Genomic DNA, 18,411 nt, shown 5'->3' with positions numbered 1-18,411 from the left:
ATATGATAAACCCACAGCCAACATTATACTCAATGGGCAAAAACTAAAACCATTCCCTCTAAGAACAGGAACAAGACAGGGATGCCCACTCTCGCCACTCCTGTTTGACATAGTACTGGAAGTACTAGCCATTGCAATTAGACAAGAGGAGGAAATAAAAGGCATCCAAATTGGAAAAGAAGAAGTAAAGTTATCCTTATTTGCAGATGACATGATATTGTACATAAAAAACCCAAAAGACTCCATTAAAAAACTAATTGACTTAATAAATGAATTTGGCAATGTAGCAGGATACAAAATTAATGCCAAGAAATCCATGGCATTTCTATACACCAACAGTGAAACTACAGAAACAGAGACTGAAAAAGCAATTCCATTTGCCATCGCACCAAAAAAATTAAGATACCTAGGAATAAATTTAACTAAGCAAGTAAAGGACCTATATGCAGAAAACTACACGACACTGAAAAAAGAGATAGAGGAAGATGTAAGGAGATGGAAGAACGTACCATGTTCATGGATTGGTAGAATCAACATCATCAAAATGTCCATACTTCCTAAAGCAATCTATAGGTTCAATGCACTCCCCATTAAAATAGCAACGGCATATTTCACTGACCTAGAAAAAAACTCTCCAAAAGTTCATTTGGAACAATAAAAGACCCCGAATAGCCACAGCAATCCTGAGAAAGAAGGGTAAAGTAGGAGGGATCTCAATACCAGACTTCAAACTGTATTACAAAGCCACTGTTCTCAAAATAGCCTGGTACTGGCACAAGAACAGACATATAGATCAATGGAATAGAATTGAGAACCCAGATATCAACCCAAATCACTATGCTCAATTAATATTTGACAAAGGAGGCACAAATATACAATGGAGTCAAGACAGTTTCTTCAATAAATGGTGTTGGGAAAATTGGGCAGACACATACAAAAGAATGAAACTAGATTACTAACTTACACCATACACAAAAATAAACTCAAAATGGATGCATGACTTAAACATCAGACGGGAAACCATAAAAATACTAGAAGCATCCACAGGCTGCAAAATCTCAGACGTATGCCAAAAGAACTTCTTCACTGATATTGCCCCTAGGGCAATGGAAGCTAAAGAGAAAATAAACAAATGGGACTACATCAAAATAAAAAGTTTTTTTACAGCAAAAGAAACCATCAACAAAACAACAAGAAAGCCCAAGGTGTGGGAGAACATATTTGCAAATAACACCACTGATAAAGGTTTAATCTCCAACATCTACAGACAGCTGATACAACTAAATAAAAGAAAGGTGAATGATCCAATTAAGAAATGGGCAATGGACCTAAATAGAATATTTTCAAAAGAAGACAGAAGGAAGGCCAAAAGGCACATGAAAACATGCTCAAAGTCACTAATTATCCGAGAGATGCAAATCAAAACAACAATGCGTTACCATCTCACACCTGTCAGAATGGCCAACATCAACAAATCAACAAACGACAAGTGTTGGCGAGGTTGCAGAGAAAAAGGAACCCTCGTGCACTGCTGGTGGGAATGCAGACTGGTGCAACCACTGTGGAGAACAGTGTGGAATTTCCTCAAAAAACTGAAAATGGAACTCCCATTTGATCCAGTAATCCCACTCCTAGCAATATATCCCAAGAAACTAGAAACACCAATCAGAAAGGATATATGCACCCCTATGTTCATAGCAGCACAATCTACAATAGCCAGAATTTGGAAACAGCCTAGGTGCCCGTCAGCAGATGATTGGATCAAAAAACTTTGGTACATCTACACAATGGAATACTATGCTGCCATAAAAAAGAAAGAATTCTCATCATTTGCAGCAACCTGAATGGAATTGGAGAACATCATGCTGAGTGAAATAAGCCAATCAATGATAGAGAAACACCACATGACCTCACTCATTTGTGGATAATAAAGATCATTATAAACTGATGAACCAAAAGATAGATACAGAGACAGTAAAGCAACAAGCAGATTGCCAAATTTCAGCGGGGAGGGGCGGAGGATCTGGGAGAGATAATAGATCAACTGAAGGACTTGTATCCATGCATATAAGTACAACCAATGGACATAAAACTCTGGGGAGGGAGGTGATGTGTGGGAGGGGGGGAAATCAATAAAATATGTAAAAATAAATAAATAAATGTTTTAAAAAAATAACAGCACCAAACACAATGACAACATTAAAAAATTAAGAAATTTAGTTCCATGAACTTACTTTTTGTTTTTGAAAATGGCAAGTATAAAACAGAGTAATTTTTCTTTTTTCCCACTATTTCTCACTATGCACATTAGCCACACTTCCTTGTTTGGCATTTCTATATCTTTGCTGACAATATTGCATCCACGTAAATTAATATTAGGGTTCACTCAACAATTGTTACCTTTATTTTTTTTTTATTAAAATTTTCCCTTATACCTTTATTGAGAGGAATGCTTTCTGACATTTCCAATTGTCATAATCTGGTAGTTTATTCATCAATATCTTTTGGATATTTGCCATCTTTCAAAGTCCTAAATTCAGTAGGTGAAAATATGGCAACCATGTGTGTGTGTGTGTGTGTGTGTGTGTGTGTGAGTGTGTGAAATCTATTTTGATCTTTCTCACTTTCATATCAGCCAATAGCAATGCCAGGCATAACTATTCATACTGCTATATTTATAGTTCAAGTGGCAAAGTTTACTTTCTGTATCTTCATTAGCTCTTTCTCAAGTGACTCTTCCCAAAAGCACAAGTTTCAGATTTCTTTCTAGAACTTAGCACCTAAGGAGATTTTCTACTACTGTTTCTGTTGTTGTTCTTACATATCATATCACCTCAAAAGGATGGAAGTGACAGATGATTATTTCTTTTTCTGCTAAGCCAATCTTTGTCCTTAATTCAACTAGTTTTCTTTTCAATGACAATATATTAACCTAAACATACTTCTGAATAAAAATTTATTTACCCTTTTTGATATTTACACTTTCTAGTTCACACTTCATTCTATTTCACTTTACCTTTAACTCATATATAATAGCATTCTCATATCTCTCAGACTTTTCTCATAATTTAGCTTATACTTTGGTAGATCTTCGCATAACATTCCAGTAGTTTTTTCAAAGTTTCTTTGAATATCTTTGCTCCTTATTCATAACTTACTCTTATTATTGTATTTTCTTTTGTTCACTTCCATACTTGGGCCAGACAGCCAATTAAAATCTGTCAAGTTGTCAAAGTCTAATTCAGCAGGCAGAATCTGTGAATCTGTCAAGTTGTCTTCTATCTATAAAACTACTAACATTTTTACTATATATATATATATATATATATATATATATATATATGTATGTATATATAGCTTTCCCTTTGTGTTCAAATGCAGACTTCTCTAGGTGAAAACTAGTCTATTGGGATCCTTGTTCCAGTAAGCTCCAAGATGCTTTATTTCCGTGGTGTGGTGACACAATCTGGCTACAGTAAATATTTTTTTTTCTCAAAGGACCTTGGGTTTATTTGCAATAAAACTTTATTTTTTATAGGAAAGTCTGGATTCTGAATGAAAATAATTAAATTTACATGTAATAAATTAAGGTATTGATAATATAATAAAATAATTCCTTATAAAAACACTTATTTAAAAACATACTATCACACAAAAGTTGTAACACTTAAAAATAAATGCATGATGACCATTAAATATATGCTGATCATAGGCAAAAATCTTGGAAGTCATGAGAAAGTTATGTATAGAGTAAATAATCACTCAATTATTCATTTGCGGATTTAATAGAAATTTCCCTGCCCTTAATGTAGCTTAACACTGTTACATAGATATTAAAAACCAACAAATGAATAAACAAATGACTACACAAATAATTAAAATTTGTAGTGAGCTAATGGTCATAAAAATATGGAGAAATATAAAAAAAAGGGAGGGGAAATGTGAAGTTTCAACAGTGCTGATCAGGGTAGATGTTATTTTACAATTTTAAATAGTTTGTTCTTTAAGATTCAGCACAGAACTAGAAAAAGTGAGGGAGAATCCATGAGGATATCTCTGAAAATAATGCCCCAGGCAAAGAACGAACAAATTAAAAAACCCTAAAGTGGGATTAGGTGTTCCATGTCAGTGTGTGTAAAGCAGAATGGCAAGGGAGAATAACTAGGAGATGAGTGAACCTATTCCTCTAGAACACATGTGTCAAACACAAGGCCCGAGGGCCAAATCCGTCCCGCCAGGCCTTGCAATGTGGCCCGTACCACGCTGTCATCACTGCACTCCGCTGCGTTTCCATCACAATGACAGTTTATGACTGTTCAGTAAACCATTCGGCCCGCAATTTAGGCTGGATTTTAGATTTTGGCCCCTTCTCTGATTGAGTTCGACACCCCTACTCTAGAATGTGAACTTCAAAGTAATTTTTTTTCTCCCACTTAGGCAGGACAGATTGGCTAACTGGGCTGGGATTTGATATTCCCCCTTTCCATAGGGAAGGTCAGAGCCAGCTGAGGTGGAGTATTTCTCTTCCCCAGGTCAATTGGAAGCTGATAATATCCCCCAGGTTAGGCTCTATGTAACTTGTTTCACCTGAGGGCAGGCCTGATTAAGAAGAACAGAGTTCTGCGGTGTATTATAGTTCAAGTGGCTCCTCTTCCTCTCCTGCTGAGGGCAGGAGGCATTTTTCTGAAATTTACTGTGAGAACCTAGTTGAGCTCCTGGAGGAGTTCCTGGAGGCAAAACACAAAAAAAGTGTGTGGTCCACCCCCAAGCCACCATGACAGAGTCTCCTGGAACTTTAACTCTCAGAATTACCTACACTACTCAGAGCCTCCAGGCATTCGTCAGTTTCAATTTCTACCCAGCACTGCTCCTGGTGGCAGTTTTCACTGGTGAATTCGGTAAGCTGTGACTCTGTATTAACCTCTGTGTCCCGCTATCTTGCATGTAGCAGTTTGCTTCCCCTTTTATTACAGATCCAAGAAAAGTTGTTTATCTTTTCTTTTATCTTTAGCTTTTTCCTTATATTTTTTGGATACAGTGGTAACTTCCAAGCTCCTGCCAAGTGGAATTAGAAACCACAATACCAGTTTTTCTTATTTTTTCAACCCCTTCTCATTACTCCTTTTATTTTTATTTTGGAGAGAGTCTTTTGGCTTACTTTGAATTTTCCTGGTTATTAATGAGGTTGACTATTATTCCATCTATTTATAGGTCAATTGAGGTGTTTGTTTTTTATAAAGTTCAAGTTTCTTACTGTTAGAGGTAGGAATATAATATGGGGGACTAGCTATTTGTTATAAGAAATAAAATTAAAAAAAATAGTAATCATACTTTGTTAACCATGATAGTTCTGTGCTGATTAGAGAAAGCACATTCTCACCTGGCTGAGAGTTGTATGCCCAGGGACATAGAGATAACATCAGAAGGCAGTCCATCCTGTCTCAAGAATTGCCTATCAATATGGAAAGATTTACAACCTCCTGGCTGAAACAATCTATATTCTAGAAGGCACCTGCATTTTATAGCCCCAGCCCTCATTACCTGTAATCTGGTCTCCGGTGCCTAGAGGTGCCCAACTTCCTTCGACCCTCCCACCCCCAGCCTGCATGACTTGTAGCCTGTAATGATTATCCCATGCCTGCTTTGCCCAGAAGCCTGTAATACCTATTTCCCCAAGTAATCTTTGTCCTCCTACCCAATATAGGCAGCTGGCTTATGGTGGGGGAAAAGCAGATTTTTGTGGATGACCTGCTGCTCTCCCATACTGCCGGCAGTGTTGGAATAAATGCTCATATGTGATTCTGCTTAATTGGCTCAAGTAGTAACAGGCAGCCCGGAACCCTTGGTTGTTGGTTACATTACCACATGTTCTATTGCATGGTCTGACTTTTCTTGAAAATTTAAAGGCATTCTTTATGTGTAACTTAATTCTATATGCTTCTTCTCACTCTGAACCTTTCCTTTTCATACCTTCTTGGTGTCTTGATGAATGTATCATATAGTGTCCTATCTTATAAGATGTTTGCTGCTTTGTTTTTTATATTTAGAAGTCCAACTAATATTATTTTTCCAAATGGTTACACCTTTATCCCAGCATCATAACACTAAAAAAATTACATTCTCATTTATTTTCAAAGCCATCCCTTACATATATGAAGTGTTGATATATGTATGGGCCTATTTCTAAATGCTCTATTATTGCCATAAATGTAGTAGTTTAAAACAGCCCAACTTTATTATTTTACAGTTATGTAGGTTACCAGAGTGATACTAGTCTCACTGGGTTAACCCAAAATATTGGTAAACCTGCCTTCCTTTCTGGGTTTTCTAGAAGATAATCTGTTTTCTTCCTTATTTAATTTGTTGGCAAAATTTGTTTTGTGTGTGTTTGAAGAACAGAGAGCTAGTCTCAATTTCTAGATGCTACCTGTATTCCTTTGATACATCTTCAAAGCCAGTAATGATAGGTCAAGTATCTCTCTGATTTTGAATCTTTTCTGCCTTTGCTTTTATCAATGTATCTCTCTAACTCTTGTGCCTTTCTCTTCCATTTTTATGGATTTGTGATCAGAATGAGTTTACCCATATAATCCAGAGTAATCTCCCTATTAGATTGGCCTATCCAGATAATCCAGGATAACCTTCTTATTTTAAGATTCCTAACCTTAATCACAACTTCAATATATCAAATACAATAACATTCTCAGTTCCTGGGAATTAGAGCATGGAGATCTTTAGGAGACCATTATTCTGCCTACTACATTATCCAAATAACATTATAGTAAATCTAGAAATCTTGGATGGTCAATTCTTCCACTTTTCCCCCCCACAAGGATGTTTTTTGTTCTTAAATTTTAGAATAAGCTTATTTTATTTCACAAAATATGATGCTGATATTTTGAATGGGATTATATTGAATCTATAGGTCAATTTCAGGAGAATTGACATTTTATACTATTGAGACATAATAAAAAACACTGTTTTCCTCACAATTATTTATGCCTTTTCTAGGTTTTTAAATTTAATTTCTCTGAACAAAGTTTTAGTTTCTCTTAGCGATCCTGTTGTTTAGATTTATTCTTAATGATTTTGTACCTTTTTATTCTAATGTACAAGACAATTAAAATAAATTCCAATTTTAATAATTTGACTTCACATTGGAGATATGTATAAACTGTCATTAAAAAAAAATCATTGTTATTCCAGTTGAAAAACTCTCTCTTCATAGTCCATTCACATATAGTTTTGGCTAACTCCTGTTTGAACACATTAATGCTTTTAGTATTAGGTTAGTGTCTTGATGACATTTTCTTGGATGAGTATTAACCAAACTATATCTCTAGTTTCTTGAAATAAAGAATGCAATATTTTCAGGGTGGCTTTATGAATAGGTTTATGTACTAAAACAATATAATTCAACTACTATAATTATTGATTTAAATGATAACTAAGGGTGTCAATAATAAAAATTATGACATCATTGCCACTATTCATACCCCAATGTAGATAGTAATGCAATAGTTAACATCTTTTTAATATCCTTGCCTCTTTCTAAAGAAGTCATTACACTTCTTTCTAAAACAACTAACTTATCTTTCCAAAATATTGACACTCTTTATTCAAATGTTTTCTTAATTTTCCTGGCAAATTCACAATACAATCTAATGTCTTATTTTTTTATTTAAGTTTCTAAAAATATATAGCTTTAAACAATTCTCTCAATTTTTTTAAATCAATTTTCTCTTGCCCATAGATTGCCTCATGACACTAATAATTGGCACCTAAGTAATCCTAATAATAACCTGATCAATGCCATGCTTATATGGCTTTTTCATGGTTTTTACTTTAGCTAGAATCATTTTATCTCATTCATCAAATCACAAAAAATTATTCAATGCCTCATCAAGTGCAATCTCTTTTTAAATCTTTTATTCATCTCTACACTCAGAACTAAGCTGTCCCCCTTTTGTGTTTTCTTTTCTTTTCTTTTTTTTTTTTTTAATACATTTTATTGATTTTTTACAGAGAGGAAGAGAGAGATAGAGAGTTAGAAACATTGATAAGAGAGAATCATCGGTCAGCTGCCTCCTGCACACCCCCTACTGGGGATGTGTCCGCAACCAAGGTACATGCCCTTGAAGGGAATCAAACCCAGGACCTTTCAGTCCACAGGCTGACGCTCTATCCACTGAGCCAAACCAGGCTCGGCAGCTTTTGTGTTTTCTATAAATCTAATTTTTCCTTTAGTTTATTAAGAATAGTAAACTTATTGAGACCAAGATTATTTTGGATTCAACTTTTTATTACCTGAACACAGTAAGAATGCCTTATATATAGTAAGCATTCATTGCTTATTTTAGAATAAATCATGCTTTATTGTTTATAAAATGCATTCATTTATAAATGTATTTGTTATGTTTATATAAATTCAAGAAAGTGAAATGTCTTTCATATTTCAGTGTGCATAGTTATCATGTACAAACTAGACATAGTTCAATTTCTATGTTACTCTCAATAAAACAAGCTGTGTCTTATATTCTCTGTTTTCTGAAGTTGAATTCTTTAGATTTTAGAGAATAAAGAGATTTGGAATCTGCCAGTAATGGAAACTCTATGACTACTTCTCTTAAAAAAATAGGTCTGAGGTTTAGTTGAAGGTAATCTTTCCTCTAGGCCAAACAAAGTACACTGATCCAGTTTGAAGGAGTTGTGGATAAGGAGAAGTATAGCCATTCTAAATGAAATATTAGAGGAAGAGTCCTAAGTATAAATGTTTCTTACAACTTTAAAGGGTTCTTTTTTTCTGTGTTATGTAAATGCAAAGCACATCCCAGTGTGCCATCTTTTCAAAGTAAAAGGAATGCATAGCTGAGATACAGCTCTGTGCTAAAAGGGAATAAAATAAATTCTATGGAATCCAAGGAGAGTACAGATCCCACATCTCACAGATGAATTAGAAAGATAAATAGGAATTTTTACAGTTGAATACCTAAAGGCTTTTATAATTTTTATATACTTTGCTCTCAAACAGAGTTCTTGTCATGAAAATACTAGTACTTCTAATATCTTATTTAACAAAAATGTATTCTGAACAGCCACATGAGTAAGAAAGATTCATATATTAAATAGTATCTCCAAATATAGAAATGTAGAGAGAAGTTTTAAAAAACTACAGTGAGTTAGGTAACATGTTTGGAATAACCTAGTGATGTTGCTTAAGTGACTATTGTTAATTCTACTGAAGAATAGTTAATGTCAGATTAAATTAGTTTGCTTTTTTCTGCCATCCCTTTGGAATATTTTTATTATGATGATGTTTGCTTGTTCAATAAATGTTAGAACAGGGTCAATTTTTCTTAAATTGATAAATATTGATAGCAAATTGTATGCTTTTAAAACCAGGTTTCATCTAATTTATTATATTTGTTCAAAAGAAAATATATTGAAAGCATATCTTGTATCAGGTACTATTCCAAGTCTTGGAATGTATCAGTGAATGAAACAAAACAGCAAAGTAAATCTTATTACTTAGAGTCTACAGTTTAGAAAGGGATCATAGAGGCAAATTAATAAATATAATGAATAGGTAAAATATATTGTATGTTCAAAGGAGATAACTGCTGTAAAACAAAAACAAAACAAAAAAAAGAGAGAGAGAGGGAAAAAGAGAAAGAGAGAGAGAGAGAGAGAGAGAGAGAGAGAGAGAGAGAGAGAGAGAGAGAGAGAAAGTAGACCAGGTTAAGAGAGATGATGGATACTAAGAAAGAATTAGGTAAATAGCATTCAGAATTCCAGATAGACATTGATAAGTTCAATTTTGAGCAGACTTGAAGGATGCGGTTGAGTTGGTCATGTGGATTTATGGCATACATAAAATAGAATGCAATTATTTTATAATTTACTTATTTTTTCTATAGAAACACATAATTTTTGGCACCTAAATAATCCTCATAATAGTAAGATAAAGTTATATAGAATGAAAATTTCAGGATCACAATACTGATTCATTAAAAAATGTCAATGAAAATGAAAATAGAAGAAATTAGACACATATTTTTTGAATTATGTTAAGTTTCTAAATATCAACTACTCAAAAAGTTTTTATTTTTCAAATACTCAGGTTTTTGTTTTTGTTTTTGTGCTAGATCTATTTTAAAGGCAGACATATGAGGATGTGATTGAGACATTGATGGATGTTTTAATCTAGAAAGCAGGTTTTCCAGTCATGTGTACACCTTGCCAATTATCAGTAGTAGCTTTCCTTTTATTCTCAGTTCATTGCTTTAGTGTGAAAAGAGAACCAGCAAGAGGTTCTGCTGCTTACAGACACTGCATGACCCAAGAATTGTTGTCTTTGGGAAAGTGACAATGGTACCAACAGGAATGATTAATTGCTGTGAGGGATGAGTGAAACTATTTTTTAGAATGCTAAACTTTGATATTAAATTTTAAGACAGATGAAAAAGACATTGAGTTACAATAACTACTTTCTATTTTGGCCCACAATGTTTTTCATAATTCACAAATTCTGTACTTTACCGTTCACTCCCACAAATTCATTTTGTATTTGCAAATATAGAGTAAAAGCAATTCTTCATCTAATGCTTTGCAAATGCCAAAGCCTTTTCAATCTTTCTTTCCCTGCTAGTTTTCAGATCAATATTCTTAAAATTCACATGCACTATATAGACTTTATAATAATTGATTATGATTTGAATTAGTGGCTTCGGGTTCATTTTAATCACAATTTCCTAGAGAAATTATAATGTTTTCAGAGTGCTATGCAGATGTTCAATTCCATCTCGCTTTCTCATTTCTCATCTTTGGTTTCCCTTCTTGAGGTAAATTTGTTTATAATTTAACTAGAGGTCCAATGCACAAAATTCATGCACAAGGGGTTCCTCCCCCAGCCTGTAACCTCTCACAATCCAGCACTCCTCATGGGATTTGCAACATAAATGTTTAACAACCAATTCTTCAGCGTAAAAGTGGTACACAGACACATAAACAAGGTCCTATTTTGTATTGTCTGCTGATATCTTTGGTGCGAATTCTCCTACAATAACTGATTTCATAGCTAATTCCAAAGTGATACCATCACCTTCCAGTACAAAGTGTCCAATGACCTTCCAGTAGCTGGGACAATAGCCGTAATTTATATTATGCTATGTAGAAAAAGAAAAGAGTAAAGGAATAAAGGATGTGTAGAAGTATAGGGTAGTATGCTATTTATATAGGCTGTGAGATAAGGTGAAATTTGAGAAGCACTTAAGATGATATTCAGAAAATTGAATGACTGAGGGAAAAGCATTCTACAGTTAAGGAACAAGAATACAAAGGACTTGAGTCCACACTGTATTCATGAATGATCAGAGAGGCCAAGGTGGCTAGAACACAGTCAAATAAGAAGAGGAGGAAGATGAAAGAAAGCAGGGCAAGATCATCTAGGGCTTTACTTTTACTTTTAGTTTTAGCAGTTTCTGCATTGTACTTGCCTCACTCAAATTTATAGTTTACAAAGCCACTTGTTGTCTTTCTAAGATGCAATTTACCAATAAACTCCTTGGCTTAGAAGCATTCGGGGATTTTCAATCACTTACAGGTAACTTTATGTAACATCAAGGGTAGCCATGACTTGCTTTCTGATTATTTTCCAGTAGCATATTCAGTCATGCAGTACTTTGTATCTTATGTTTCTGAAGATTCAAATTAGTTTGGTGTTTTTCAGTATGCTATGCTACTTTATTAGCATTTACTGTGTCCAATTTCTGGAATATCCTTTTCTGTTCTCTGAGTCTAAATAATCTTCTTTATCTACTGAAATTCAGCTCCCCTGTCACTTCCTTTAGGAAACTGTTTCTAACCACGTCCAGTTTGGAGTAGCTGTCCCTCTTCCTGTTCACGTGACCTGCACACATTGGTGGTCACTGCATTTATCTCCTCTTCATAACTTTGCTCCCTTATATTAAGTAGTGGATGTACAATATCTTCAGGTGTAAGCATTGTTGACAAATACTAGAAACTCAATTACTACTTATTTAATGGTGAAATGATTGAGTAAATAAAATATGCCAAGGAAACATTGTTTGGTATTTCCTACTGGAGTGGAATCTTTACATACATTACAAATGTTTCAAGATTTTATAGGGAAATGGGAGTAAAATGTTCATCTTTTTCATATCATACACTTTAATCTTTTCATAATTGGAGCAAACTAAAGCACTTGCCTAGCACCATAAATTACTATAGTATCTTCAACATGTGTGCACTTAAAACAGCTTTAGAAAGTTTATTACACACTTAGCCGCTATTTCTAGGATTATTTTTCTTCATACAGGCATGCTCAGTGTTGAGAGGTAAAGACTTTCATTGTTATAACCATGATTTTAGAAGATAGATATTTTATTCTGAGAAGTAAATCTCCTAACAATTCATTTTATACTCTCCAAGGATTCAAGAAACCAAGGGACAGCAACCTATATTGAATGCTCATATTTTCCTGGTCTAATAAACAATTTGATAACCTTGAACTAGGAGAACTCCATTCTATCCTAGAGGCCAAACATTTCATTCCTATTCCTATTTTTTCTTTTCAAAATCTTAGTTGCTAAGCTTAGAAATAATAAGTCCATAGGCAATAATACAGTGCATAGAAAGGACCATTTAATTTTAAAAAGTTACAAAAAATTGAGGACAGAAAAAATTTTGTAAAGATTTTTTTATAATGAGTTTCTTAAGCAATTCTCTAGATTTAATACTCATGTCAGAGAAGTATTCTGTAATAACCCAATTTTAAGTATATAGCAGGACTTTCAATGTCTGCTGATAATCTAATAAACTTTCAATCAATAGATAACATGAGATTTTAATACATATTTATTATCACAAAATTGTATATCACAAAAGTACCCTTAGGTTAATCTTTATTTCTTTGTGTTATCTGGAATTGTATGTCATAACTCTTACATATGGGGTTATTACATCAAATAAAAGCATAAACCATTTTCATTTCTCTGGTTTCATTGGAATAAGCCTATTTCAAAAAAGAAATGCAGTTGAATACTTATTAAAGGGCTTAAAATATATTATTATCTCCTATCATTTTGTAAAGTCTGTAATGTCAAGTTCAAGGTTTATTTACTTTTTGTACTTAACTAGAAAAATTAAGCATTGAACTTCTTAATGCTTAGTAATTATTTATAGTACAGAATGTTTCTCTAATTGTGTGTATAAATGCAATACTTGAGCAGTTCCTTCTATAATTAAGGATTTTCATGTTTTCTTTCTTTATGGTCTTAAGTTATAAAAGTTTTTGTGATTTCTTATGTTAAATGTAGCACATCTAGGAAGGTAATCATAATTTTAAATGATAAAAGCAATATTAACATAATATAAAATATGTATTAATATAAATAAACCACTAATTTATATAAAATGAATAAATAAATAAATGAATGAATATTGTTTTCATAGCTGGACTGACAAAGGCTAAGGAATTGACAAATTACTCTTTATTTACCTCTCATCAAAGAGTATTAGAAAACATATTTTATTTTTCTTATATTAATGAACAAGAGTTCTCATTAATGAGTAAAAATTAAATTCAATAACTGTGTTAAGCCCATATCTATATATTTGTATTTAAAAGATTATAAATATGAGGAAGTCATGACCCTGCAATCCTTTAATATAGCAGGAGAGAAAAAGATTTCCATATACACTAATAAAAGAGAAACATGCAAATTAACCATCACTCTACTATTCCCAAGCCATGCCTACCAGCCAATCAGGAATGGGTATACAAATTAACACAACCAAGATGGCTGCAGCCATGGAGCAAGCAGGAAGCTTGGGTTTCCCCAGCAATGAAAGAAGTCAAGATTTCCACCTGCCCAGGCCTGTCCTGGTCTCTTCTCAAGGCTACAAAGTTTCAATTATAGAAGATAAATAAATCTCAACAAAAATGGCTGCAGCCACAGAGCTAGCAGTAAGCTTGGGTTTTCCGGGCAATGGAGGAAGCCAAACTTCCTGGTCTGCCCTGGCCTCCACTCAAGGCTACAAAGATTCAATTATAGAAGATAAATAAATCCCAGATACCAGGGCCTCTGCTTGGGTTGCTAGAGGGCGTGGCCTGCCTGCAAACTACCACAGGCCCCTTACCCAGGCCACCCCATGCCCCAAGGGAAAACCCTTCCTGATCCGGGACATCCTTCAGAGAAAACCAGACAGCCCCCACCCATGCACCAGGCCTCTATCCATCTAATAAAAGAATAATATGCAAATTGACTGTCACTCCAACACACAAGATGGCTGCTTCTATGTGGTCAAAGATCCTGCCCCCATGTGGACACAAGATGGCCTCCACAAGATGGTCAGCAGGGGAAGGCAGTTGGGAGGGACCAGGCTGGCTGAGGAGGGAAGTTGGAGGCAACCAGTCCTGCAGGAAAGGGAAGTTTGGGGGGCTCTGGCCTACAGGAGAGGGTAATTGGGGGGGATCATGCATGCAGGGGAGGACAGTCAGGGGGCGGGCAGGCCTGTAGGGGAGGGCAGTTAAGGGTGACCAGGCCTAAAAAGGAGGGCAGTTAGGGGCAATCAGGCTGGCAGGGGAGCAGTTAGGCAGTTGATATAAAACTAAAGACTGCACAAACTTGAAGACACACAGAGACACACTTTGGATAATCCCAATCCAAAGGAATGAAAATGAAGAGTCTTGGATGGGATATATTTGTAAAGAAATAGGGTTTGTTCAGGCAATGATGTGGTAAGAGAAAGACAGAAGGACATTTAATAGCACAATTCCTGAGGTGGGAAAACATATGCTGTGTCCAGTAAAAAGCAAGTTTCCCAACATAACCAATGGATATAATTCATTTTTATGGAAAGGTCATGTGGAAAGGCCAATTTAGCTATGGAAATAGTAAGCCATGATTGGCATGGTGAGTTATTTGCACATTTCTGTAGCCAAGGGTGCACATGCAGCTTCAGAACAGAGTGAGATTTGCTTTCTCTGGTAATGTTATATTAACTGAATTTCAACAGCAAACAGGTATATATAATACTATTTGCATAATATAGATTATCTACACCGTGGCAAGCCTGTACTACAGTATGTTTATTATCCTACTTAATAAAAGAGTAATATGCAAATTAACCATCACTCTCCTCAAGCCACGCCCACCAGCCAATCAGAGCAAGTTGCAAATTAACCCCAACCAAGATGGCTGTAGCCACAGAGAACAGTTGAGAGGATTGGGTTCAATAGATGAAGCCATGCTTTCCACACACCCTGGCCAGGCTAGACCTTCACTCAAGGCACAAAGTTCCAATTATAGAAGGTACATAAAGCCAAATAGAAATGGTGGCATCCTGGGTGAGAAGGGGGCTTGAATCCACTCCAGGCTACAAAGTTTCAATTGTAGGAGGTAAATAAATTCCAGATATCAGGGCCTCTGCTTGGGTCGCTAGGGGCCGTGGCTGGCCTGCAAACCACCACTGGCCCCTTGCTCAGGGAACCCCCATCCTGACCCGGGACACCCTTCAGGGCAAAGCAGCTGGCCGCCACCCATGCATCAGGCCTCTATCCTATCTAATAAAAGAGTAATGTGCAGATTGACCATCACTCCAACTCACAATATGGCTGCCCCCATGTGGTCAAGATCCTGTCCCTACATGAACACAAGATGGCCACCACAAGATGGCCAGTAGGGGAGGGCAGTTGGGAGGCACCAGGCCTGCAAGGGAGGGCAGTTGGAGGGGATCAACCCTGCAGGGGAGGGCAGTTAGGGGTGACCAGGCTGGCAGAGAAGGGAAGTTGGGGCAAACATGCTGGCAGGGGAGCAGTTAGATATCAATCAGGCTGGCATGAGAGTGGTTATGGGATGATCAGGCTGACAGGCAGAAGCAGTTAGGGGCAATCAAGAAGGCAGACAGGCGAACAGTTGGGAGCCAGCAGTCCTGGATTTTGAGAGGGATGTCGGACTGCCCGTTTAGACCAAATCCAATGAGTCTAAATGGGCATCGGACATCCCTGGAGGGGTGCCAGATTGGAGAGGGTGGAGGCTGGGCTGAGGGACACCCCCCACCCCATAAATGAATTTTGTGCACTGGGCCTCTAATATATTATATAGAAGTACACAAAGAGCCCTCACTGGTTTGGCTTAGTGGATAGAGCATAGGCCAGTAGACTGAAAGGTTTCAGGTCTGATTCCAGTCAAGGCCATGTACCTTGCTTGCGGGCACATCCCCAGTAGGAGGTGTGCAGGGGGCAGCTGATCAATGTTTCTCTCTCATTGATGTTTCTTACTCTCTACCCTTCTCCCTTCCTTTCTGTAAAAAAATCAATAAAATATATCTTAAAAAATATAGAGGTACATGAAAAGATTGAGGAGAGACTTAAACCAATGTATTACCAACTTTTAAAAAATTCCTATTAGCTTTTAAATATTTATTGGCAACATTTCAGCAAAAACCTGTAAACAGTTAGTTTGGATGTTAAATATGGTGATTAGCATAAAGTCATCACAACCACTAATGATTTTTTTTTTTCTTTTAGATATCTACATCTTTCATGGTATATTTTTTTCAAAGATGACAGTCATAAATATACAGTTGGGAAATGTACTTATATTAAGCCAGGTTCATAAATTACCAAACAACAAATTTCTAAATAAAGATGATCAAAAATAGACATGCATAATCAATCATCTGTATTTCATTAAAATTACACTCTTATTTTCCAAGATTTTTGTCTTAAGAATATATTATTTATATAAACAGAAAAGCAAGCTTATGCATGTTAATAAATCACTTATTAGCTTTTATTTGGCTTTATTACTATTTTTTTTAATATATTTTATTGATTTTTTCACAGAGAGGAAGGAAGAGGGATAAAGAGCTAGAAATGTTGATGAGAGAGAAACATCGACCAGCCGCCTCCTGCACATCCCCCACTGGGGATGTGCCTGCAACCAATGCACACGCCCTTGACCAGAATTGAACCTGGGACCTTTCAGTCCGCAGACCAATGCTCTATCCACTGAGCCAAACCGGTTTCGGCTGGCTTTATTACTATTCTTAAATACTATAACAGATGCATCTGGCATAAGCTACTTCTATCACACCCACCTTTTTTTTTTTTTTTTTTCTACTGCCAGGGAATGTTCATGCATTTTACATTTTTCAGTTTATTTTCTATATATTTATAAAATGTTACCACCTTTGTGAATATTTTGCACACCTTTTAAAAGTTTTGCAATATACTGTGATCATTTTCTTGCCAAAACACATTCTCATATAAATGATTTATATATCTACATAGTATTTTACTAATTTACATAATGTCTGCTACTATGCTACTATTTAATAGTTACTTTCAGTCATTTTGGTCATTATTACAATACTTTTATTTTTAATATCAAGATGGCTGCTATTGGTCCAGTCATCATGTCCACAGTTAATGCAACAAGAGTAAAAGGCAACAACACCTGCATTTGTGAGTTATTAACAAAAGGTTAGAGACTTACAAAATCCCCAACATATTGTGCCCCATGTCATTGGCCAGAATGACATCCCTTCCTCACCTCCCTGGACCTCTGTGCCCCCAGAACATGGTGACACGGTGGTTTGGAAAAATACATTTTTAACTATTGTTTATTTTTATCTCCCTAAATTCAGTATTCTTTGGATAGAAAAAAATGGAGGAATTGATAGTGGCTTTTCCAGTATTCATTCTTAATCCAACTTAAAGTGTATGCTTGTGGAGATAAATAGATATAGATAGATGATGATAGGTAGATAGGTGATAGATAAATAGATAGATAGATAGATAGATAGATAGATAGATATAATTCAAATTATTCATACAAGCAAAATTTCCAGGAAATGGAATAATAGGGGTTTTGCATATTTTTATTAAAATTCTGTGAATTTAAAGTATCTTATATTCATATTTGATGAGTTAATAATATAAATTGACTTAATTTTTTAAATAATGCACCTAAAGAAATACTCATAGGTAAATAAACTTGGTACATTTGCTTGGAGGAATTTTGGATTTTGAAATTGAGCATAATGGAAAATACTTGAGTTTAATTTTTAATTTTTATTTTTACAGAGCCTAGATACAGAGCAAGCAGGGTTTATTTGGGGGGAAAAACAAAAACAAAAAACAAAAACAACAACTAAAAATCACTTAAATAAATATTTTCTGCAAGTTGTCCAGGAATATCACAGTGTAGCCCAATATCATCAGTTACTCAGTGCCCCACATTTGAACATATTTTATGTCTACTTACTGTTAGTCTTTGAAATAGATGTATATAATATATGGATAACTCTCTTCAATCCTAAACACTTGGATGCTTTCATGTGGCACTTTACTCTCCAAATTGCTATACACTATGTACTATTACT

This window comes from Pipistrellus kuhlii, unplaced genomic scaffold, assembly GCF_014108245.1.
Source record: "Pipistrellus kuhlii isolate mPipKuh1 unplaced genomic scaffold, mPipKuh1.p scaffold_m20_p_1, whole genome shotgun sequence".
Taxonomy (NCBI): Eukaryota; Metazoa; Chordata; class Mammalia; order Chiroptera; family Vespertilionidae; genus Pipistrellus; species Pipistrellus kuhlii.
Note: the sequence above shows the minus strand (reverse complement) of the source record.